Raw genomic sequence first — 25,644 nt, 5'->3', positions numbered from 1 at the left:
CTGTTTTAAAATTAGGCTTTTTTTCTGACAATGGAAGAAAATAACGGATACAGTGAGAGGTTGAGTAAGTGGAGCTGAGTCCACAAAAAGATCAGCCATAATCTTATTGAATGACGGAGCAGGGTCGAAGGTACTCCTGCTCCTAGTTCTTGTGTTATTATCAACAGCTCAAGAACGTGTTGCTAACAATGAGCTGGAAAATAGACTGAAAGGAAGTTCAGTTGATAAAATTGACAGATATTTATATTAACAGTTCACAACAATCGAGCATGATTGGGAGACGACGGCCTTGTGGTATTATAGCTAAATTGTTGAATTAATAGGCTCCGATAACTTTCTAGGACCCGAGTTCAAATCCTGCCACGGCAGATAGTGAAAATTTATTTCCATGAAAACAATCTCGAGTTAAAAATCTCATGATGACCATGAATCCATTGTCAATTGTTGGGCAAACATCTCTGATTCAGTAAAGTCCTTTACGGAAGGAATCTGCCATCCTTACCTGGTCTGGCCTACATGTGACTCTAGTCCCACAGTAATATGGTTGTCTCAGAACTGCCTTCTGTGCAATTAGGGATAGGCAATTAATGCTGACCTAGCCAATGATTCCGTGAACAAATTTTAAAACATCAAAAAGGAATTGATGAGATTGTAAACTTTGTATGATAAGCAAAAATAGTCAGGGTGAGTACCTAATGACAACACAGGCGCACAAATGATGAAAATTGCTGCTAGACTAGAAGTTTGGGACTTTTTTTTAGAGGCCACCAGTTGAAAGCTGTAAAGCGAATCAAGTTGGAGACAATTGATTTAGGAAGGTCAATTGTTGCAAAGTATTAACAAAAATGACATGAGGCTCCATGTGGAAATAACGATAAGAAAAAGAAAAGAATAGCTAAAACCTTTTTTTGGAACAATTGGAAGATGACATCGTGAAATTCCCAGAGGAAAAACGGAAACTCTCAAATAACTCAAACAACTATTTTATATTGGTTGTGACACTGTTTCGACAGAGAATATCCCAAAGGATCACAGGCCTTTTTTTTCAGGAGAACTCGTTTGATAAAGGATATGATTATGAATAAACTATCGACCAAAAGCTAGTAGTCAGATTTCGAAAGAATGTGCTCCAGACATATTCCTGGCATTTGTTGAAATATCACTACTGTCCAAGGGGATTTCAGTGGATTCAAAGGTCTTACTGTGATGCCTGTCTTCAAGGAAGGAGGAAGGCATAAAGCATGGAAATAAGGGCCAGGTAGCCTTACGTCTATTATTAGGAAACTGCTTGAGTCCATTATTCAGGAAAATAAACTGTGATTTACAATAACTTAATGGAATTGAACAGACTCAATCGAGTTAAATGAAAAGGAGAAGCAGTGATAATAAAAGTGAAACCTTAGATTGTATAATTAGATTTGGTAAGCATTTTGTGAACGACCATATAAAGTATGTATTGCACAAGGTAGGAACTTGTGGGTTATTGTTCAGAGATTGACCATTTGTGCAGACACAAAGGAGTGAATCTTGATGAATATGTCTGTGTGAGTTCAGAGAGCCATAATAAGTGGAGTACCACAAATGTCAGCCCTTGGACTCCCAGTTGCTTATTCTCTGTATTAAAGGTTTTCTGTGTGTGTGTGTGTGTGTGTGTGTGTGTGTGTGTGTGTGTGTGTGTGTGTGTGTGTGTGTGTGTGTGTGTGTGTGTGTGTGTGTGTGTGTGTGTGTGTGTGTGTGTGGAATGCAATCAATGCATATTCGATGCTGGTAAAGCTAGGTTGGAGTGCATAGTTTCATCAGGATATAAGTAATCTGCACTATGTAATTGGAAGATAGAGTTCATTGTAATAAAGTGTGATGTCTAGCACTTCAGAATGAATAATAAAAAAAAACAAATGATTATTTATATGGAGAGAGACTGTGAAAACAAAAGACCAGCACAGAGCGATTTCGGTGTTGTGTGCATGCAAGGTCTGAGAAACCATAAAGATTGATCAATTTCTAGAACAGGATCATGTGTATGCCAGGGCATTGTGGAAGGAAAGATATGTAGGTTGGAGAGTTGAGCTGAGAAACTGCAGATGGAGTTCAATCCTGTCAAATGCGTGGTCATGCATTTTGGAAGATACAATTCAAGAGCGAATTATACAGTAAGTGGAAATGTCAGAGGAAAATTATTGTACAGTGAGATTTCTGGTTGTTCAAGTCATTTGATCCCTGAAGGTGGCAATGCAGGTCAATAGATTTGTCAAGAAGACGTATGAAATGTTTTCCTTCATCAAACGAGGTATTGAGTACAGTATTTGGCAGGTCATATTACAGTTCAATAAGACTATGGTTCAGCGTTATATTTGGTACATTTCTGGTCGTCCACATTACCAACACGATTTGGATGATTTGCAGAGAGTGCAGAAGAGGTTCACTAGGCTATTACCTGATATGGAGGGTGCAAGCTATGAAGAGAAGTTGAGTAGATTAGGATTATTATCATTCGAAAGACAGAGATGGCGGAGGGGGAATCTGAATGAGGTCTACAAAATCATGAGAGGTATAGGTAGGGTGGATAGCAAGAAGATTTTTTTCCCAGAGTGGCGAACTGAATTTCTAGGAGCCATGAGATTGGATCTGTTGATGGGAGGTATATGTGGTAAATTCATTATGCAGAGGGTGGGGGTTCCTGGAACGCGTTGCCAGTAGTGGTATTATGGTGGACACAATAGTGTCATTTAAGACCTCTCTAGACAAATATATGAACGGGCAGGGAGTAAAGAGATACAGATCCTTAGAAAAAATGCTTTGATAGAAGAACTGGGTCGGCGCAGGCTTGCAGGGGTGAATGGCTGTTCCTGTGCTATAATATTCTTCGTTATTTTTTCATTGATCTTTGTTCTTTGAAACTATGGAAGTTTCAGCAGATATAGTTGAATCATTTATACACACAAGTAAATTACTGGAGGACTGGAGGGTGGGTAAGACTGCATCTTTAGAAAGGCTGGAAGGAAAAGCGTGGAAACGATAGTCTGTGTGTCTGACATTGGTGATGAGTAAGTTGTTGGAAGACATTCTGAAAGATAAGATTTACATGACTGGAAAGGGAATGGCTGATTTGTATTGGTCAGAAAGGTTTTGTATGAGAGGAATCATGTCTTGCAAACATGATTTTAGTTTGTTTTAAATGAAGTAAACAGAAAGATTGATTGTAGCAGAATGGTAGATGTTGTTTAAATGAACATTAGCAAAGCCTTTGATTAGGTTCTGCATGGTAGACTAATAAATAAAGTTAGAGCACATGGGATTGCGGGTAAGCTTGATAACTTGATATAAATTCGGTTTTACAGAAGGAGACAGAATAGAGGATTTTGCTTTGGCCTGGAAGCCTGCGACAAGCAGTGTTCCATAGGGATCAGTACTGGATGGACTTTCATTTGTCATTGATGTAAAAGGACAGGATGATAATATCGAAGGCATGGTTGGTACATTTACAGATGACACCAAAATTGCTGCTATATTGGGCAATGAGACAGGTGTCTGCGATTGCAAGGAGATATTGTTCAATTAGTTCAATGGATTGAGGAGTGACAGATGGAGATTAGATAAAGTAAATGTGAGGTACTGCATTTTGATAAAATAAACAAGTGCATGAAGTACATCTCATAATTATACGGCCCCAGGTAGTACTTTAGGCCAGAGAGATCGAGGGATTTTGGTACATAAGTCTTTGAACTTTATATCAAACATGGAAAAAGGATTTTAGAAGGCATTCAGTACGTTTGCCTTGGTCGACCAGACGTTTCACGATAGGTGTCGGCATTTCATACTGAGGTTGTACAGGGCATTGATAAGGCCTCTTTTGGAGTACTGAGTCCAATTCTGATCCCTCAGTCAGAGGAAGGACATTATTAAGCTGATTAGGGTTAAAATATATTTCCTGGAACGTTGCTAAGAATGGAGGGATTGGGGTATAAGGAGAGATTGGATCGGATCATATGTTTGATTCCCTAGACTGCAGAAGATCCAAGGGTAACATTATAAAGTCATGAGAAATATTGATAAAGTGCAAGGCATGTTCCTGTTCCCTCGGACGGAGGATTTCTAAATCAGCAAGAATACTTTAAAGTGAGAAGAGAAAGATTTCAAAAGTACTTGAGGGGCAATTTGTTCTTACATCGAGATATCAGTGTGTGAAATGCACTTTCAAAGGAAGTGGTGGGTGCAGGTACAGTTACAACATTTTAAAGATGTTTGGGTAGGTACAAGCATAGGAAATGTTTAGAGGTATATGGGCCAAAGTTAGGTTGGTAGTATTAGTTGAACAAAAGGTGTGCTTCCATGTTGTTCGACTCTGTGACAATGATTCTTTTGCTTTTTATAAAAAAAAGTTAATGACTTTCCAATATCTGTGTCAAAGTGAATACTTATTCTTAAAATGGATTTCCTAGTTTTAGTCTCCCATACAAGAGGGAATGTCCATCAGGTATTCACCTGATACACGGTTTTCAAGATCTTGTTTAGTAAAGGAGAAAAATCACTTATACAGAGACCTAAAATGCATATCCTTCATAATACAAGGGCTTCAACTCAGAAACAATAAAGTGAAGTACCTTTGGAAGTTTCTAAATCAAATGATTTTTTTTCCCGCAAACCAAAAGAACTTCTGATAACAGATATAAACTGATCCCTGGAGCACTCACTGGTTTCAGTTTCACAAGACGAAAATCAAAATAAAACTCTACTCACAACGTACTGCTGTAAATCAGGAACAAAAAAACAGCATCTCTTGGATGCACAGGTATCGAGCAATCTTCCAGAGCAACTAGAGCAAATAGTTTGTGAAGCCTTAGTTTTTTTTCTTAAAGTTGGCACAATACAAGCAGCCTCAATGACTACAGTCAGAGGAAACTGACACCCGGAAACGGCAAGAACATCCATCAACAGACACATCGACCTGGACCCCAGATACAAATCACTGCAGCTGAAACTGACACCCGGAAGTGGCAAGAACAAACCAATATAAATACCGGAAGAAACATCAAAGCAGCGCTTCACACGAGGCTCCCACCGCACTGATGATGTTCCCTAGCCAGGGAACGAAACGTTTGCAGCAAAAACTTACAGCTCGGCGAGCAGAACCACAACAACAGAATTGTAAGGGATAGGATTTATGAACGTCTGGATAGGAATAATGTGATCAAGAATAGTCAGCATGGTTTTGTGAAGGGCAGGTCGTGCCTCACAAACCTTATTGAGTTCTTTGAGAAGGTGACTAAGGAGGTGGACGAGGGTAAAGCAGTAGATGTGGTGTATATGGATTTTAGCAAGGCGTTCGATAAAGTACCCCATGGTAGACTAATGCAAAAACTACGGAGGTATGGCATTGAGGGTGCATTAGAGGTTTGGATTAGGAATTGGCTGGCTGGAAGGAGACAGAGGGTAGTAGTTGATGGAATAGGTTCATCTTGGAGTGCAATTACTAGCGGTGTTCCACAAGGATCTGTTTTGGGACCATTGCTGTTTGTCATCTTTATAAATGATCTAGAGGAGGGGCTTGAAAGCTGGGTAAGCAAGTTTGCGGATGACACGAAAGTCGGTGGAGTTGTGGACAGCGAATAAGGATGTGGCAGGTTACAGCGGGATATAGATAAGTTGCAGAGCTGGGCAGAAAGGTGGCAAATGGAGTTCAATGTAGCTAAGTGTGAAGTCATTCACTTTGGTAGGCGTAACAAGAAGATGGATTACTGGGCTAATGGTAGGCTACTTAGTAGTGTGGATGAGCAGAGGGATCTTGGTGTCCATGTACACAGATCTCTGAAAGTTGCCACCCAGGTAAATAGAGCTGTGAAGAAGGCATATGGTGTACTGGGCTTTATTGGTAGAGGAATTGAGTTCCAGAGTACTGAGGTCATGTTGCAGTTGGATAAGACTCTGGTGCGGCCTCATCTGGAGTATTGTGTGCAGTTTTGGTCGCCATACTATAGGAAGGATGTGGAGGCATTGGAACGAGTGCAGAGGAGGTTTACCAGGATGTTGCCTGGCATGTTAGGAAGATCGTATGAGGAAAGGCTGAGGCACTTGGCGCTGTTCTCATTTGAGAAAAGAAGGTTTAGGGGAGATTTGATAGAGGTGTACAAGATGATTAGAGGTTTAGATAGGGTAGACACTGAGAACCTTTTTCTGTTAATGGAGTCAGCTGTTACTAGGGGACACAGATTTAAATTAAGGGGTGGTAGGTATAGGACAGATGTTAGGGGTAGATTCTTTACTCAGCGGGTTGCGAGTTCATGGAATGCCCTGCCAGGAGCAGTGGTGAACTCTCCCTCTTTATGGTCATTTAAGCGAGCATTGGATAAGCATATGGAGGTTATTGGGCTCGTGTAGGTTAGGTAGACTTTGGTCGGCGCAACATCGAGGGCCGAAGGGCCTGTACTGCGCTGTATTTTTTCTATGTTCTATGTTCTAAGTTCAGGTATATTTCATCCGACAATCAAATCAGGACAATATGAGGTGATGTACTATGGAAGGAAAACAGGCTGTACAGTTATAAACGGGGTGCAGGAGCAGAAGGACCTGGGTATGTTTGAGCACAGATTATTGAAGATGTCAGGACAAGTGAGGAGAGCAGTAACTTTCACAGATTAGTTTCAGTATCTGAGCTGTTTGCAGGAGGAGTGTAGGAAGGAGCCTCCGTGCTCCCTTCCTGGGAGGTGGTGCTGATGATGTGTTATGAGCCCACCCTCCTGCCCACCAAGACCGTGGGTATTCCATTTGTACCAGCTCCATAAAAAAGCGAGATGGCATCAGGGCCAAGGTTTCTAAGTTGTGATGGGGGAAAAGGAACGGAGCTGCCAGCGGGTTTAACGTGAGAATTACCCTTCACTGAACATTGCTCCTTACTCGGTCCGTGGGACGTGGATGTTTCAGAATCTCCACACGAGGCATCCCGTCCTCTCCGGCTCAAACCAAGGTCCTCCCCACATGGCGGGGAGAAGTGTCTAAGGGAACAAATGTCCGGCACTCCACCACTCGGCTTGGCCTTTCCTGTCCTATTCCAGCCTTTTTCTCCTGGATTGGGAGAAAGGGAGGGAGTGAGTGAGTGTGGGGCCTGGTGATCGTACTGCTCTAGGTGGGGGGGAGGGGGACGGAATGAAGAGGTTTTCGGTCCGGGTCTGTCCACAGCGTTGTACACATGCAGCGTTCTTAATGTAGGGGGTACACTGGATTTGAGAGAAGCAGAGAGAGACAGAGAGAGGGAAGGTGTTGCACGCAATAGTGAGGGTGATGGCACATGAGCCTTGCTCGGCGTCGGTGCTATAACAGAAATACAGTGAGTCTGAGGGAGCAGAGACAATACAGTGACCCTTATACTGACAGAGCAGGGAAAGTTATTGATGCTTGTCCTGTATTGCTGGACATTTCTTCAGACCGCAGATACTACACTGAGCTGGGTGGTGAGCTCAGACCATGCTCGGTAGGTCTGGTGGTGTGGCCCCCTCTGGGAAGAGAATGGTCCTTCTCTGTGCTAGCCCATCCACGAGGACCTCCATACCCCTGTCGACAAACCGTGGTGTAATTGCCTCTTATCTGCCATGCTTGGGGTAAACTGTGCAGGGCAGCTCTGAACTGAGAAAGGTCAGCCGTGTGCCCCTTGGCCTTTTAAAGAGGGCACCAATGCCAGGGATCACGGAATATCCGTGGGCATCCAGACGATGCTGAGTCCCTCCAGCCATGATGGTTGGTAGAATCGGGCTGGTATTGAATGAGTGGGACACCATGGGGTGGGATAGGTAGTTAATGAAGTGAGTTAGATAAGTTAGCACCAGGAAACTAGCTCAGCCTCGTGTAGACGATCCCTCTGTCACGCTCAACGGAAATGCCACTGAGATAAATTATTGTTAGATTCAGCCCAATGGATCGAAGTCTGTTCTGACCCAACTCCCATTTACAAAGCTGCAGAACAAATGTTAATCCAAAACTCTCCTGAAATCACACCAATATCCTGTTCACCCATCATTCCACGAAGCACTGGCTCATGTTACAGGATACTGTCGAAATGTCGGCATTTCAGCATTCTGGAAACTGTGATCACATCCTTCCATTACGTTAGGACAAAGTGAGGACTGCATGATGAGAACGTGGGAGGCTCACTGTGTTGAATTACCTACTCTTTTCCCAATGTTTGTATGCAGTCTGTGGGAAAGCTCTGTCAGTGTTATCACAAGATCTCAGATGTTAGGAAGGGGGGTATCTGTAGGGTTGACAGGCCTGTGTTTACCTTTTCGGATGCAGAAGTTAGTGCCCAGTGTTCTGTCCGGTTTTATCCTTTAAAACCTCGAAGCAGTTTGATAAAATTGAATGCCTTGCTTGGCTGTTTCAGAGACCATTGAAACCTGTGTCTGGAGTTGCTTTCAGGTTAGACCAGGAAAACGCGGGAGATTCACTTCTTGAAAGTACATTGGGGAAACAATTGCTGTTTAAAATTGACATTGGGTTCAAGGTCATTATTACTGACACCAGATTTTAGATTTCGATATTTTATTAACTGTTATTAACGTCCACCAGCTGTCAGAGCATTAGCCTGGTCTGGATTAGTAATCTAGTGACATTTCCGTTGCCACATAGGGAGCTATCGCAAACCACGCTGAGCAGTTTATTTCTGTGCTGCTTGACAACTTTGTCAAAAAGAACACCCAACCATTTGACTTTCATGATGGAATGGAGGGGGTGATGTTGGTCATACTCTAATTATTCTCTTCTTAAGGGAGTTGTCAAAGTTGTGCAATTTTCTACATTGCCATATAGAGGTCAGATTTGGAACTGGAATGAAACAGCTTCCCCAGAGACACGGCTTGTTGTACATTGCCTTTGTCATGTCTACTGTGTTCAGATGATTCTTCATGTCGCATAGAGTAACATACCACTGGTCACAAGCCTCCAATTTGAAAAGCAACCCTCCACTGCCATCTGTAATTCTGTGGGCATACTGATGAGGTGAGTTAAATCATTGACTCAACACTTCCAGCTGAGTATGTCGCAAATAACTACATGCTTGCCTTTTGCACTGATGTGCAGAGCTGTTCCATTATTAAGAAGGGGGACATGTATTGGGCCCTGTCCTGCAGTGAGTTATTTAATCCATTTATGATTGGATGTGGCAGGACTGTAGAGCTTCGAACTGATCTTTTGGTGTTGCAATTATTCAGCCCTCCCTATCAGATGGTAGTTCTGCTGTTTGGAATGCAAACAGTCAAGTGTGGTAGCTTTATGGTTTGTGATCAGTTTTGGGTACACATAGTTCTGCCCTGGCATGTTCACCACACTCGTCGATGAAGCATAGATTCGTTTATTGGTAATGGGAGACTGAGGGATAGTCCCAGGCAAAAAGTTACAGATTATGGTTGAATATAATTTTGCTTCTGCTGTTGTGGTCTACAGCATCAATTGGAACACGCAGTTTGAGGTACAATATCTCTAATACAGTCCTGCTGCCTGTCCTCCAGTTCACACCAAGTCCCATTCACCCACCAGCCATGTACTCAGTGACCTACTCTGGTTTCTGATGTGGCACACTTCCAATGTTATACTCTCATTCTACTGAGGGTCTCTCCATGGTGTCACACTTACAATTTGTCTCATTGCCCAACACCCTTTAACATAATCATCTGAATCCTCAGGAAAGGCTGAGGCACTTGTGGCTGTTTTCATTGGAGAAAAGAAGGTTGAGAGGTGACTTGATAGAGGTGTAGATGATTAGGGGTTTAGATAGGGTTGACCATGAGAACCTTTTTCCACGTATGGAGTCAGATATTACGAGGGGGCATAGCTTTAAGTTAAGGGGTGGTAGGTATAGGACTGATGTTAGGGGTAGATTCTTTGCTCAGCGAGTCGTGAGTTCATGGAATGCCCTGCCAGTAACAGTGGTGGACTCTCCCTCTTTATGGGCATTTAAACGGGCTTTGGATAGGCATATGGAGGAAAGTGGGCTAGTGTAGGTTAGGTGGGCTTGGATCGACGCAACATCGAGGGCCGAAGGGCCTGTACTGCGCTGTATTTTTCTATGTTCTATATTCTTTCTATGTTCTTTCCAGTATGTGCTATCTTCTGTGTTTAGAGTGAATGCATGTTACTCTGTTTCTCTCCCTGACTAACAGTAAGAACTCTGTAGTGTCAGTGATGCCAGCTTTACGTCATTTCAGAGACACGGAAATTGTGTTATCTTTCACTGCCAGGCATATGGCGCTAAAGGGTGAACAGGGCGTTCGAGCCAAGTTGACACGTCTTTGAAACGTGGTGAAAAGCAGAAATTGCTATAGAAATTAAGCAGGTCTGGCAGCATCCGTGTAGTGAAAGCAGACTTAATCATTTGGGTGCAGTGAACATTATTCAAGGCTCATAGTTTCCTTTTTGTTCTCGTTTCAGATTTCAAGTATCCAGAGTTATTTGGTTAATTGAAAATGTGCTTTTTCCATTTCTGGAGAAACACAGCAGATCTGGCATAATCTGCGGAGAGAGAGAAACACAGTTAGCGTTTCAAGTCGAGTGTGACTCCTTTTCAGAATAGAAAAGGATTGGAAAATAGACTTTTGAATCCCTTCAGCGAGGTAGAGGAGGGGTGACGGGTAACAAGATGGTGTGGAAGATCAATGCCACTGATACGTTGACTTTTATTTCTGACAAAAGAGAGTCAAATGTAAAATGAGTATTAATTAGTTTGTGAAAGGGGGAAATAGGTTCCTTAATTAAGTGCAAGACAAATGATTCACAAACAGGGCAAGTTCATTGGGAGACCAGGAGAAAGAATGTGTGAAGAATGGAGAACAGCCATAATGCGGTCAGGATGTGGAAGTATGGAATTGAATAAAAAATCCTTCAGGATACAACGTACCAAGGTCTAAAGTGAGGTGTTACTCAAGGTTGAATTGTGCTTCATTGGAGAATTACAGCAGCCCAGGACTGAAATGTTAGCATGACAGCAAGGTACGTTATTGAAATGGGAAGCAATGAGAAGGTCCGGGTTATTCCCACAGACAGAGTGGGAGTGTTCCTCAAAACCGTTCCTGTTTGGTCTCCCCAATGTAAAGAATCCTGCATTGTGAGCAACAATGACAGGAGACTCGATTGAAAGAGTACAAATGAAATGCTGCTTCATTTGGAAGGTGTGTATTGAGTTGTTAAGAAATAATGAATGTGTCCACGCTCTTTTCAAATATCCAAATTTATTTCTTCTTATATGTAGACCACCTAGTTCCACAGCTTAGAGAGAGGAAGTACTATAGGTGCGGGAGGTAAGAGTTAATAAACTTGGAGCTGGATAAACACAACAGACCAGACAGACTTATAGGAGCAGCAAAGGCAGTATTTTGATCTTGGAACTTTCTTCAGGACTGGTGAGGGGGAGAGGAGCCCAGAAATGGAGTGATGGGATATGGAAGGGCGGCGTGTAGGTATAGTGGTGGTAGGTATATGCAGGTATGAGGTTGCTGTGATTGGTCAGTGGGAAGGATGGAACAGATAGAGGTGGGTTTGGTCAGGGAAAAGGGACAAGGGATAAGGCTCTGGGTGGAGGGCTTTTGAAGCAGCTTCAGTCAATATTGAGGACATTTCAGTTTCAAAGGTAATCTCTCAAGTGGTGTTACTCTGACGGTGGACAGACTAAGGATGGTCATGTCGCTGGGCGAGTGGGAGTGGAAATTAAAATGAATGGTAACTGGAAAGTCGAGTTGGTTGTTTCGTGCAGAGCACCAATGCTCCACACAGAGCCTGATCCTGGCCCACCGAGCTCGTCTCCAACTTCCAACATGGTCTCCTCCATGTTGTGGAGACCAAAGGGCGACTCAGGGACATATTCATGTAGTATCTGCTCTCTGCACGCTTTAGCAAACTCAGCATTCCAGTTGTCATCCATTTCAATCACTCCCCTCCCCGTGTTCATCCGGCAACAGGTCCATCTTTGGTCTCCTCCACTGTCAGAGTGAAGCCAAACAGAAACTGGAGAACACAACTTGATATTTCAGCTGGAGACCTTACAGCTCAATGGTCTCAATATTGACTTCACTGGCTTCAAAGTCTCTCAACCCACAGCCTTACCCCATGTCCTCTTTCCTGACCTGACCAAAGTTGTCCATCTTCCAACCGTATGTCTGTTGCATCCTTCCCACTGACCAATCACAATATTTCCCTGCCTGCATCCCCCATCGCCATTCCATCTACCCTTCCAACAGCTCCACGCCCCTCCCTCTATTTACTTCCCGGTTCCCCTTCCCTCACTCCAATCCTGATGAAGTCTTTCAGCCTGAAACGTTGACTTTCCTGTTCCTAGGATGTTGTCTCACTTGCTGTGCTTTTTCAGCTTCATATGGATTGGGGACATAGTTGCACGTTGAGACCTTATCAGCAACAGATTTTATTATGCTTTTCATATTCTTTTTTGTCTGTTTACTGACAATCTTATCTGAACATTCTCACTGCAGGATCTAGGAAACATTCTTTTTGTCACTAATGCTCCTGTCTGCTTCGAACTGATTTCCTTTGTTTTAACCGGACTTTCATCTCTGCTATTCACAATGGCATTGTAAACGTAACTCTTGTTATGCTGTAGCTTAATCACACCATTTCCAATATACTTCACAACTTCCTTGTTCTTATATTCCACACATCTTTTCATAAACCCAAAGATCCAATAAGTCCTTCTATAATTTCCTGTCTTCTTGTCCCTCTCTCCTTAAACGGGAAGGTTACATTTACCAGTCCTCCCTTACTCCAACGTTTACTGAAAGATCACCAGCAATGCCACAACAATCGCCTTCTGTGTCACTGCGAGCTGTTGTCCAACTGGTCTCGCTGATTGATTCAACTTCACCTTCCCCAGCACCTCCTCCTTACTGAGGTCAGTATACTCACCTCTATACCCTGACTGTCTTGAAGTCTGGCATTTTAATGGTGTCTTCCACCGTGAAGACTGATGTAACGTATCTGTTCAATTCCTCTCCCATTCCATTGCTTCCCATAAATACCCAAGCCTTATTTTCCAACAGTCCTTTGTTTGTTTTTTACTCTGTCTTCCTTGTTATATATCTAAAAAATCGTTTTTATTATTATTTTACACGATTATGAAGCGTAATATTATATTTCACCCTCTCCTCCCATTTGCTGTTATTAGTTATCCATGCTCGAATTTGTAAACTTCGTAATCCTTTGGATTCCCAATAATCTTCACCACATTGTGTGCATTTTCTTTTGTTTTTATGCTGTCCCTGAATTTGTTATCATTCAAGGCTGACTTGTCTTCTGATGAATATTGTTCTTCTTACTTGGGGTGAATTTCTGATGTGCTGCTGAATTATCTCCTGAAACCTCTGCCATTGCTGTTTCACCATCTTCCCGTGCTCAGCTTCCCTTCCAACTAACTCTGGCCAACTGCTCCCTCATGTCTTGTAGTTACATTACTCAATTATAAGACATCACATTCAAAAGTGAGCAATAGCTGTAAACAGAAGGAGGCAAGTCTGAGGCATAGGACGGAAAGAACGATTGGACGATGTATCAATTAGATTAAAAGAGAAATCGAGAGACAGATAGAGAGAGAATTTCGACATTGAGATATAAAAATAGAGAAGTCTACATGACTGATATATGTAGATATATTTCTGCATTTGGTTTGACAATTCCTGTGTGTTGTGGTCCTTTGTACAGTGTATGTGCAACAGAATTATATGTTGAAATGTCGGTCTGATGCCAGAACTTTGATCTCCAGCAATATGACAGGCAACAGTTGTTGACAGAACCCAGCAGGCCAATGTATATGTTTCCCAGTAGAAAATTGTTTAACTGAAATAAATTGGAGCACAAGAAGCAGGAATTTATAACATATATCCTGACAAGAATTAGAGATTAGGTCTGGGAATGCAAGGAAGAGGCAGGAGGTAGAGGGTACGTTAAAAGAAGGGGAACATAATATCTCAGCTGAAGACTAAATAACATGTTAACTTTTTATAAATTTTGTACATCACGTGCATCATTTTTGTTAACTATGTCTGTCTTGTTCATTCTGAATATGGTGCACACATATGAACATTCTTATGTATCTGCACGCTTGCACACACACACACACTCACTCAAACAAACAGACACACACATACAGACACTCACACACACACACGCACACACACACACACAGACACCCACACACACAGATTCACACTCACACACAGAGACACACATACAGGCACCCACACACACTCACACGCAGAGACACACGCACACGCACTCATACACACACACGTACTCACACAGACACACACACACACACTCTCACAGACACAGAGGCACTCTCTCTCTCTTTCTCTCTCTCTCTCACCCACACACAGATGCATACACTGATCAATCGTTATTCGGCCATTCCATTTCAAATTATCCTGTTTAATTTACATTGTCACTCGCAATTCCTTCTTCCAAATATATTCAGTTTCTTTCTCTACATTTGATGTTATTCTGTCTGTCAAGAAGACATTGGGGACTGGGGGGATGTCACTTTACTCCTCATCAGTCTCCACAGTCTCTGTCTTCTATTCCTTTCTGTTTCTTAGCCCATTAAAAATACATTTTGTGTCTGACCCTTGAATCCCGATAAACAGGTCACTTTTTTTAAGATTACTTACAGTATGGAAACAGGCCCTTCTGCCCAACAGATCCACAAAGAACTTCCGAAGTGTAACGCACCCAGACCCATTCCCCTACCCTCTATTCATCCCTGACACTATGGGCAATTTAGCATAGTCAATTCACCTAAACTTCATATCTTTGGACTGTGGGAGGAAACCGTAACACCCGCCCACGCAGACACGGGGACAATGTGCAAACGCCACACAGACAGCTGGCCAAAGCTGTTCAGTAAACAAAACATTTACTTTTTGGGTAAGGCTACAAAGAAATCTAAAAAAGAAAAGGCATACAAACTGTGCAATTAGATGTTTGCACCTTTGCAAACAAATTATTGAATTGCATTGTGTAAACGATAATTGACTGATAAAAGATATGAGAGTATAATCCTGCGAAATACGTAGCACAGTGAGAGAATAACAAGCGATTACATTTAAACTTGAGGATGATGGACTAACATTTATTATGTCCAGAAAAAAAGATGGTGATTTGTGAGAAATTGCATTTTCCCCATGATATGTAATTCCAAGTAGCACACGTACCAGTGTGGAGACCCCACGTTGATTGAGAGGGAGCTCCAGGCTCGGAATGAATTCTCACCGTCTAAATGTGCAGTTGATGCGTGTCTCTGCACTGTTCATAAATCTACCAGTAGCTTTAATGCCTTACTCCTGAAATAGTTCGCCATTCCCACCAGCTTCTAACCTCTATAGGAGTGCAATAATGTCTTCTCGGAGATAGAAGGCATTTCCTTGAGACTTGGCACAAATCATTCACTTTTCCTTCTCACGTTCAGCAAACCAAGTTAAAGTGACACATATGTACCACGAGTAAAGTACCAGGAGGAACAACATAGAACAGTCTATCTGTTTAGGCTCTGCTTCACTCTTTGTTATGTTGGGGCATCAAATACATCTTCCTATTTCTGTACATGTGGTTCGATATGCTGAATGGCCACCTCCTGGTCATCTGGAAGGAGCTCAAGGACCTGACTTGGCGACTCCGGTGTTCCTGTTTAATATCTCGATGTGCTGACTACGCTCCTTCCCTCCTTATGTCATCGGCAGGAGTATGTAATAACCTTATGTAATAACCAAGCATCTAAATTGAGAATTACTGCCTCACATCTAGTCTGAAGCGGATTTTGAAAATAGACCCAGAGGAAGGTCAGTGAGGATACATGAGCAGACATTCAAGCAGATATCCTGAACCGCTCAGTAATTATTGTTTCTGTTCAAAAGAAGAACTCCATAAGCATGTGAAACACCATCGTTCACAAAAGCTCTCAAGAATACTAGTGATGAGCATTAGTGGAGGGCCAGATTTATAATGTTTATTTCAGGGACCATAAGCTGATGTTAAGCATGAATTTCAGCTGTGCTTCCTGATTTACCCCGTCCCGCCCCTCCCCCCACCCGAAAACACTGCCATTGCTGCTCCATCCTCTTCCCTGCTCGTCTCCACTACCTAATTCCAGGTTCTTCTTCTCAAATTACAGAGTACATTCTCTCACATTATGGTCCCTACCCATTTCACCTGAGCTCTTTAATCAAGTCTACCTACTCTGCAGTAGTATCAAGCTGCGTTTTGTGCTGCCACTTTACCTTTGGTCTCAGTGTGGCTCGGCCTCTCCATTCATGCTGTTTTACACCTCCCACTCACATCTCATTCTGGACAGTTTCCTTCTTGGCGTAAACCTTATTGAAAACACCTCTCCCCCTTTGCACTGAATTCACACTGTGATCCAAATTTCAAAAAGTATACTCAGCCTTCATCTCACTCTGCGAAAGGGAGCTGCACTCTGACTGTGTGGTACAAGAATTCCCCTTCTTATATGGTTCAGGCCAGAGATGCGCTTTCACTTTAGAGATCATGTTGCAGTTGTATAAGACTCTGGTGAGGCCTCATCTGGAGTATTGTGTGCAGTTTTGGTCGCCATACTATAGGAAGGATGTGGAAGCTTTAGAACGAGTGCAGAGGAGGTTTACCAGGATGTTGCCTGGAATGGTAGGAAAATCTTATGAGGAAAGGCTGAGGCACTTGGGGCTGTTCTCATTGGAGAAGAGAAGGTTTAGGGGAGATCTGATAGAAGTGTATAAGATGATTAGGGGTTTAGATAGGGTAGATACTAAGAACCTTTTACCGCTAATGGAGTCAGGTGTTACTAGGGGACATAGCTTTAAATTAAGGGGTGGTAGGTATAGGACAGATGTTAGGGGTAGATTCTTCACACAGCGGCTTGTGAGTTCATGGAATGCCCTGCCCGTATCAGTGGTGAACTCTCCTTCTTTATGTTCATTTAAGCGGGCATTGGATAGGCATTTGGAAGTTATTGGGCTAGTATAGGTTAGGTAGGACTCGGCCGGCGCAACATCGAGGGCCGAAGGGCCTGTACTGCGCTGTATCCTTCTATGTTCTATGTTCTATGTTCTATCATCACACGATTGGAGAAAGCAATTCAGGTGTTTGACCTCTTCTTGGTACTCGTAAGAGTTTCCTGTTGCCTTAGTGTTGTAACATGGAGGAAAACAAATCACAGTATGAAGCTTGGGCTGAGTGTTATTTATCTGTCATTTGAACACTGTTTCTAAATTTGCAGTGTTTATCTTTAAATGCTTGTTCGTAAAGTTAGTGTCAGATAGCGTGTAGGACGTTGAGGGATGACATTGTAGAAGTTTATAAAATCATGAGAAGTATGAATAGAGTGAATAACCAAGGGATTTTCCACGGAATGGGGGAGTTCAACCATAGAAGGAATAGGTTTAAGGTGAAAGAGGGAATATTTGAAATGGACGAAGCGTCAATGTTTTCACACAGAGGGTGATGTGTGTATATGGAATGAGTTGTCAGAGGAAGAGTGGGAGATGCAAGTACGGCTATAACATTTAAAACTCATTCGGACAAACATATGAATGGGAAAAGTTTAGAGGCATATGTACAAAATGTAATCAGATGGGACTAGTTTACCTTGGAAAACCTGGTCAGCATGGACAAGTTGGACCAAGGGTTCTGTTTTTGCGCTATATGACTATGAATCTAGAAAGGGAGGAACAGAGAAAAATCATATGGTGTAGTCAATTGGCAAGAAATACAAAAAACAAGCAGCACGAGCTTTTCCGAGCATATAAAAAAAGTTCAAGATGAGTGTGTGACCTTAGGTGAAATTAAGTTAGGAAAGTATACTGATGTTAATTGGAGGGTGTGACTGAATAATTGCCCATAGGGAGCAGACAGATAACTTAAACCCGTGTTTTACATCTTTCCTCACAGGGGAAATCACAGTAAGTATTTCAATGGTGTAAACAAAATGGTAATATGAGAGAAGTTCTTGAACTGTCTCTAACAAAAGGAAAAAGGATTTTTCTAACAGATAAGAGTAAGAGTAGACAGGTCAGCAGTAATTCATAGCTGGTTTTGAAAGAAGTGGCCACAGTCTTGGAGTCATTCCGCCCTCTCTATCAGATGTTAGTTCTGCTGTTTGTTAATGTAAGCAGTAAGTGCGGTAGCTTGAATGGGTTGTCATCAGGTTTAGGTACACACTGTTCTGACATGGCATGTTCACCCACACTCATCCCTGATTTGGAGATCGGCTTTATGGTAATGGTAGACTGAGAGATTATATTGTTGTTGAATATAATTCTGCTGCTGCTGCTACTACAGTTGCTATGATTTGCAGCATCACATGAATGTCCAGTTTGAGCAGCAATATCTGCAATACAATTCTGCTGCCTGTCCTCAATTCGCACGGGGACCCGGTCACCCTTCTCCCCTGTACACAGTGCCCTATCCCGGTTTCTGATGTGGGAACGCTTCCTTTCTGAAAAATTCTCATCCTGTTAGGGTCTCTCCATGATGCCATGCCTCGAATTTGTACATTCCTCAAAAGCAGTTAACGTTTTCCTCTGAATCTTTCCCCCTCCAGTAATGCCATCTTCTGTTTAAAGCGAATGTGTTTCCCTCGGTTTCTCTCCATGATCATGATTCAGAGCTCTGTCGTGTCAGTGATTCCTGCCTTATGTAGTTTCAGAACAAATGAATTTGTATACCTTGCGTTATCATTCGCTTCCCGGTATATGGCGCTCCCTGTTGGACAGGGACATGTGAGCAGCTTTGACACACATATTTGAAACTTGTTCAAAAACAGAAATTGCTGAAGACACTGACAAGTCTGACAGCACCTGTGGAATGAAAGCAGAGGTAATCTTTCGGGTTCGGTGACTGTTCCTCAAAGCATCTAGTAAGTCCAACAATTTTTGGTTTTGTTTCAGATTTCCTGTATCCAATGCTCTTTGCTAAATTGAAAATGCGTTCTGTAACTTTTCATTTTTGAAGGAAATCAGTGAGTCAGAGAAACAATGTTAATCTTTCAAGTCCAGTGTAAATCTTCTTCAAACGTGTAAAGGATTGAAAGACGAGTGTTTTAGTATCTTGGCAGAGGTGGAAAATAGTGTTTGTAGGCCCAGTGCGAAAGATAAATGGGCTTTAAATTGTGGTGAAAGAGACACAGATATATAATGGTTGTAAATTAATGTGTAAATAATATAAATAATAGAATGCAACATAAACAAGACACGAACTTAGGGAGCCCAGGAGGGAGAGTGTATGGAAAAGGGAGAACAGCCATAATGGGTTCAGACAGTGAATTTATGGAATTGAATATTAACTCCTACAGACTGTAACGTACCAAAGTGTAAAGTGAGGTGTTACTCGAGCTTGGGTTGTGCTTCATTGGAATATTGCAGCAGCCTGCATTTTCTTAGAATCCCTACAGTGTGGAAACAGGCCCTTCAGCTCAACAGGTTTATACTGACCCTGCAAAGAGTATTACACCTAACATCAACATCCCTGAACACAATCGACAATTCAGCATGGCCAGTTCACCTAACCTGCACAACTTGGAACTGTGACAGGAAGCTGAAAGCTACGCACCCCTCAACTCACTGCTATCCATGTGCATGTCCAAAAGTCACATAAATATCCCCAATGACACTGCTTCCAACACCACCTCTGGCAATGCATTCCATGCATTCACAACTCTCTGCGTAAAGAACCTACCTACATCTGACATCTCTCTTTTACCTTCCTCCTAATATTTTCAAACTATGACTTCACGTACTAGTCAATGCTGCCCTGGGGAAAAGTCTCTGGATGTTGACTCTATCTATTCCTCTCATTATTTTGTACACCTCGATCAGATCTCCTCTCTCCTCCTTCTCTCCAGAGAGAAAGGTCCAAGCTTGTTCAAACTTTCTTCATAAAGCAAGCCTTCCAGTCCAGGCAGCATCGTGGTAAACCTTCTTTGCACCCACTCCAAAGCCTCTGTATCTTTCCTATAGGAGGGCGTCCACAACTGGACACAATATTCCGTGTGTGGTCTCACCAGGGACAGGTCGTGCTGCAGCAAAACTTTGCAGCTCTTAAACTCGATCCCGCTGTTAATGAAAGCCGAAACACCATATATTTTCTTGACACCCTATCCACTTGGATGGCAACTTTGAAGGGATCTGTGCACTTGTGCACCCAGATCCCTCTAGTTCCACCACACTGCCAAGAATCCTGTATTTAATGCTATATTCAGGATTCGAAATTGACCTTCCAAAATGCATCACTTCGCATTTATCCAGGTTGAACTTCATCTGCCATTTCTCAGCCCAGTTCTGCATCCTGTCTGTGTCGCGCTGCAGCCTACAGAAGCCCCCTATACTATTGACGACACGTCCAACCATTGTGTCATCAGCAAATTTACTAACCCAACACATAACCTCCTCATCCAAGTCATTTATAAAAACTACAAAGATCAGAGGCCCAAGAACTTAGCCCTGTTGGATCCCTCTCAACACTGTCCTCCAAGCAGAATACTTTCCATCTACAACCACTGTCTGCCTTCTGCCAGCCAGCCAAGTCTGAATCCAGATAGCCTAATCTCCCTGTATCCCATACTTCCAGACTTTATGAATGAGTCATCAATGGGGAACCCTCTCAAATACCTTGCTGAAGTCAACATGCACCACATCCACTGCTTGACCGTAGTCAACCTGTCTTGACACCTCAAAGAAATCAAGAAGATTTGTGAGGAACGACTGCCTCTCACAAAGCCATGCTGACTGCCCTTTAGTCACACTATGCTTTGCCAGATAGTCATAAATCCTATCCCTCGGAACTTTTTCCAAATTTTGCTGACCACAGACATAAGACTGACTGGTCTCTAATTGCCAGGGATTTCCCTATTACCCTTCTTGAAATAAGGAACAACTTTCGCCTCCTTCCAATCCTCCGGTACGACTCCAGTGGAGAGTGAGGAGGAAAATATCATCATGAGTGACTTTGAAACCTCCTTTCTTGCTTCCCGGAGCAGTGTAGGATAAATCTGGTCGGGCCCTGGGGACGTATCCATCTCAATGTTTTCCAAAATTGCTAGCACATCAACTTCATCAATCTTGACCTGGTCAAGACTGATCTGGCCCAGCTCCTCTAAGTTTTCATTTACTACACGTTCTCTTTGCTTGGTGAAAATCGAAGCAAAAAACTCATTTAGGGCTTCCCCTATCTGCTCAGACTCCATGCAGAAGTTCCCTACGCTATCCCTGATCGGCCTTACCTTCTCCCTGATTATTCCCTTATTCCTCACGTATGAGAAAAATACTTTTGGATTCTGTCTAATATTTCTTGCCAAGCCTTTTTTCGTGCCCCATCATGGCTCGCCTCGTTCCATTTATGAGGTCCTTTCTAGCAAGACTGTAATCCTCTAAAGATGTGCTAGATTCTTGCTTCCTCCATCTTCCATAAGCTGCCTGCTTCTTTTTGTCGAGAAGTTTCTCTGTTCTCATCATCCAAGGTTACTTAATCTTACCCATTCTTACCTGTCTCAGAGGAACAAATTTGTGTATCACTCGCAACAACTGCTTCTTAAACAGTCTCCACATATCTGCTGTGCCCTTTCTGTGGAACAATTGCTCCCAGTCTGTACTTCCCAACTCCTGTCTGATAGCATCATAATTTCCTTTTCCACAATTAAACATCTTCCCTCGGAAACTGCACCTTTCACTCTCGCAGACTATGCTACATGTGGGGCAGTTGTGATCACTTTCAACAAAGTGCTCTCCCACCGTGAGTTCTGACACCTGTCCTGGCTCGTTGCTGAGCACCAAATCCAAAATAGCCTCTCCCCTCGTCGGTCTATCTACATACTGAGCAAGGAAACGGTCTTGAACATACCTGACAAAAACGGCTTCATCCACACCATTTTCACTTAGGAGGTTCCAGGCGATATTGGAAAAGTTGAAATCACCCATAACAATAACCCTGCTACGTTTGCATTTTTCTAGAATCTGCCCGCCTATGAGATCATCAATCTCTCTACTGCTATTCGGTGATCTGTAGAAAACACACAAATGCGGTGACTGTTCCCTTGCTGTTCCTAACTTCCACCCATACTGACTCAGGAGACAAACCTTCCTCAACAACCTTCATTTCTGTAGCTGTGACGCACTCTCTGATTAGCAATGTTACACCCTTTCCTCATTTTCCACCCATCCTGTTCTTTTTTAGATAAAATTAGATTACTTGCAGTGTGGAAACAGGCCCTTCGGCCCAACAAGTCCACACCAACCCTCCATAGAGCAACCCACCCAGAACCAGTCCCCTACATTTACCCCTTCATCTAACACTATGGGCAATTTAGCATGGCCAATTCACCAAAACTGCACATCTTTGGATTATGGGAGTAAAAGTGAAATGCTGCTACACCTGGAAGGTGTGTTTAGAGCCTTGGACAGTGAAGAGGGAAGAGATGAATTGGCAAAAGTTGCAGCTTCTGCATTTACATGGGAAGGTGCCATGGGGGTGTGGGGAAATGTTCGGGGTAATGGAGCGTGCCACAGAAGGAATGGTCCCTGTGAATTTCTGACAGTGGACGGGAGGGGAAGATGTGTTTGATGGTGCTGTCCTGCTGGAGGTGGTGGAAGTGGCGGAGGATGATTCTGTGAATGCAGATTCTAGTGCAGTAGGAAGTGAGGACAAGGGGAGAACTTTCATTGTTCTGGGAAGGAGGGGACGGGGTGAGGGCAGAAGTGAGGGAGATGGGACTGACATAGCTGAAAGCTCAGTCCATCAGATTTAGGGGATTTCTCGTTTGAGAGAAAAGGATGACATGTAGGAAGCTTCCCAAAGGAACGTGGCATCATCGAACAGAAATGACAGAGACAGGGAAACTGGGAGAATGGAGTCACCCTCCGCTGATCATGTGTTCAGCCCCAAACGTAGGTTCCCCCTGAATGATTGAAAAGAGCCAGGCATTTCAAATGCAGATTTATGTCATATACCTGGTCAAACACGGAGTGTGAAAATAGACACAGATGAAGGTCAGCAGATGTGTGTGTATGTGGGTGTAGGGGTGGGGGTGGGAGGGTGAAGGTGTGGGAACATTTAAGCAGGTACTGATTAATAACTCTCAGTAATGTTTGGCTCTGGTGAAAAAGAAGATGATATGAAGATGTGAAGATGAACCACCCTTGATGCACAAAGGCCTTGAAGGATACTAATCAATCACAAACTGAAGAATTCAGATTGGTGAGCTCGAGCGTCGGCCATATTTGTGAAGTCTACTTTTAGAACAAGAAGCAGATGGTATAAAACAAAATACAAAGAAAAAACATTTCAAAACTGGCAACAAATATGAAAATAAACTAGCCGCAAGAGTTTTCCGATATCGAATTAAAAACATTCATGATGTGTGTGTGACCCTTGGAAGAAAGGCAGGAAAGTATATGTGGGATACCTGGAGGATGTGACTGGGGAACTGGTTTCAGGGAACAGGCAGAGAATTTAAAACAGTATTTTACATCGTTCCTCACAGGGAAGGCACGAAGAGTTCCAATGTTATAAACAAAATTGAAAGTTTTGTACTGTCTCTAACAAAATGAACAAAGCTTTTCTCAAACAGAAAAGACCAAGGGTAAACAGCTCATCATCAATTCATAGCTTGTTTTAATAGAAGTGGTTACAGAGTGACTGGCGGCACTGTGTGAAATATTCCATACCGCTCGGGATTACAGGAGTGTTCCAGTGAAACTGGCGAAACTGCAAAGTGGCGTCTGTCTTCAAGAAGAGAGTGAGTCTTCAAGTGTTTAGGTGCTCCCTTTGTCTGAATAGTGGAGCATATTTGAGAGGCTTAATGGCCTCATGATGCACTTTCATCGTGAGTGATATATAAAAAAAGTAAAACTCTACTCCTTCCTCTGATGCGTTACATGCTGGGGGATGAACATTTTGCTGAAGTTGAATTATTTTGAAAATTATCTGGAACATTGTACAACCGACATCATCCAGCGAATTCTAGAAACTGCACTCATAAGAACATTTTATAACCATGTGGGGGTATTGCATAGAGAGAGAGAGAGAGAGAGAGAGAGAGAGAGAGAGAGAGAGAGAGAGAGAGAGAGAGAGAGAAAGAGTGCTGCATTGCAGTGGTGAGAGTGTTGGAGCCTTATTCTGGGGAAGGCGCTAACGGATATACAATGAGTGTGAGAGTAGAGAGAATACAGTGACCTTTATTCTGACAGAACGGGGAAGGCTATTGATGCTTTTCCTGTATTGCTGGACTTTTCATCGGACCGCAGATACTGCACTGAGCTGGGTGGTGTGCTCAGACCATGCTCTGGGAAGAGAATGGTACCCCTCCGTACCAGAACAATCACCAGGACCTCCGTGCCCCTGTCGACAAGCTGTGGTGTAATTTTCCCTTATCTGCCATGCTCGGATAAACTGTGCAGGGCAGCTCCAAACTGAGAAAGCTCAACCGTGTGCCCATTGGCCTTTTAATAATGGCAGCAGTACCAGGGCTCAATGAATATCCATGGGCATCCGGGCGATAGTGAGCACTACCAGCCATAATGGGTGGGAAAATCGGGCTGGCGTTGAATGAGAGGGACACCATGGGGTGGAATGGGTAGTTAATCAGTTGTGTTCGATAAGATAACACCAGGAAACTAGCTCTGCCTCGCGCAGATTTTCCTTCAGTCACATTCAATGAAAATGGCACTGAGACAAATTATTGTACGATTCAGCCCAATGAGTTGAAGATTCTGCTGATCCTACTCCCAGTTACAACGCTGCAGGACAATTGCTTATCCAAAACTCTCAATCACCTTAACTTACACCAATATCCTGCTCACCCATCATTCCTAGAAACAGTGGCTTATATTGCAAGATGCTATCGAAATGTTCTCATTTCACAATTTTTAATCCTACCATCAGATCCTTCTCTGAAATTCTCTCTTAATCTCCCCCTCTCTTTTAACCAAGTTCCTCCCATTTGTTGGTATTTAAACTGATTTCCCCGCCATCTCTGTCTGGCAGTGAATTTCACACCCACAGCACTCCTGTGTCATGCCACAATGGAGATATGGAGCTGTAAATGGAGAGGTGCTGCACATCCTATCACTTCCAGCATGAGCTACAAGTTTCCCCACGCTGGGCAGTGATCAAGCATAGTGTTACTCAGCAATGCAGTGATTGGTGTACACAGTTGTGTATGCTGGGAAGGTAACTGCTCCAGATTAAAAGATAAATTCACTGCTATTCACTGCACAGCTCCCCATGCTGCACAGATATCCAGTCCGTGTGTATAGAACAATGCCTTTGTGTGTTCTGCACAGCGCCCTGTGCTGAACAGATCATCGAGTCCAAGTTTATTGATCAGTGCACTGTTGGACACAGAAGTAGTGAACATGTGAGCTCTAAACAGTGTTCGATCCTGAACTGATTGCTGAGCAGTACACTAGCCTGGTCTACGCAGTGCTTTATGTTGAGGAGGTACCTCATCTGGGCTTGTACGGGTCCGGGCTGGATCTGAGAGGTGGATTGGGTATCCGATATAATTCCTGACATGATTATCACTCCTCCAGCTCGGCCCATTCCGCTGGTAAATGTGAGGTGCTGTGTTTGAGATAGAATTTACTTTGTCGAAATATTCGACATTAAGCAAATCACAAT

Source organism: Hemiscyllium ocellatum, unplaced genomic scaffold, assembly GCF_020745735.1.
Source record: "Hemiscyllium ocellatum isolate sHemOce1 unplaced genomic scaffold, sHemOce1.pat.X.cur. scaffold_93_pat_ctg1, whole genome shotgun sequence".
Classification (NCBI taxonomy): domain Eukaryota; kingdom Metazoa; phylum Chordata; class Chondrichthyes; order Orectolobiformes; family Hemiscylliidae; genus Hemiscyllium; species Hemiscyllium ocellatum.
This window is presented reverse-complemented; position numbering follows the sequence as displayed.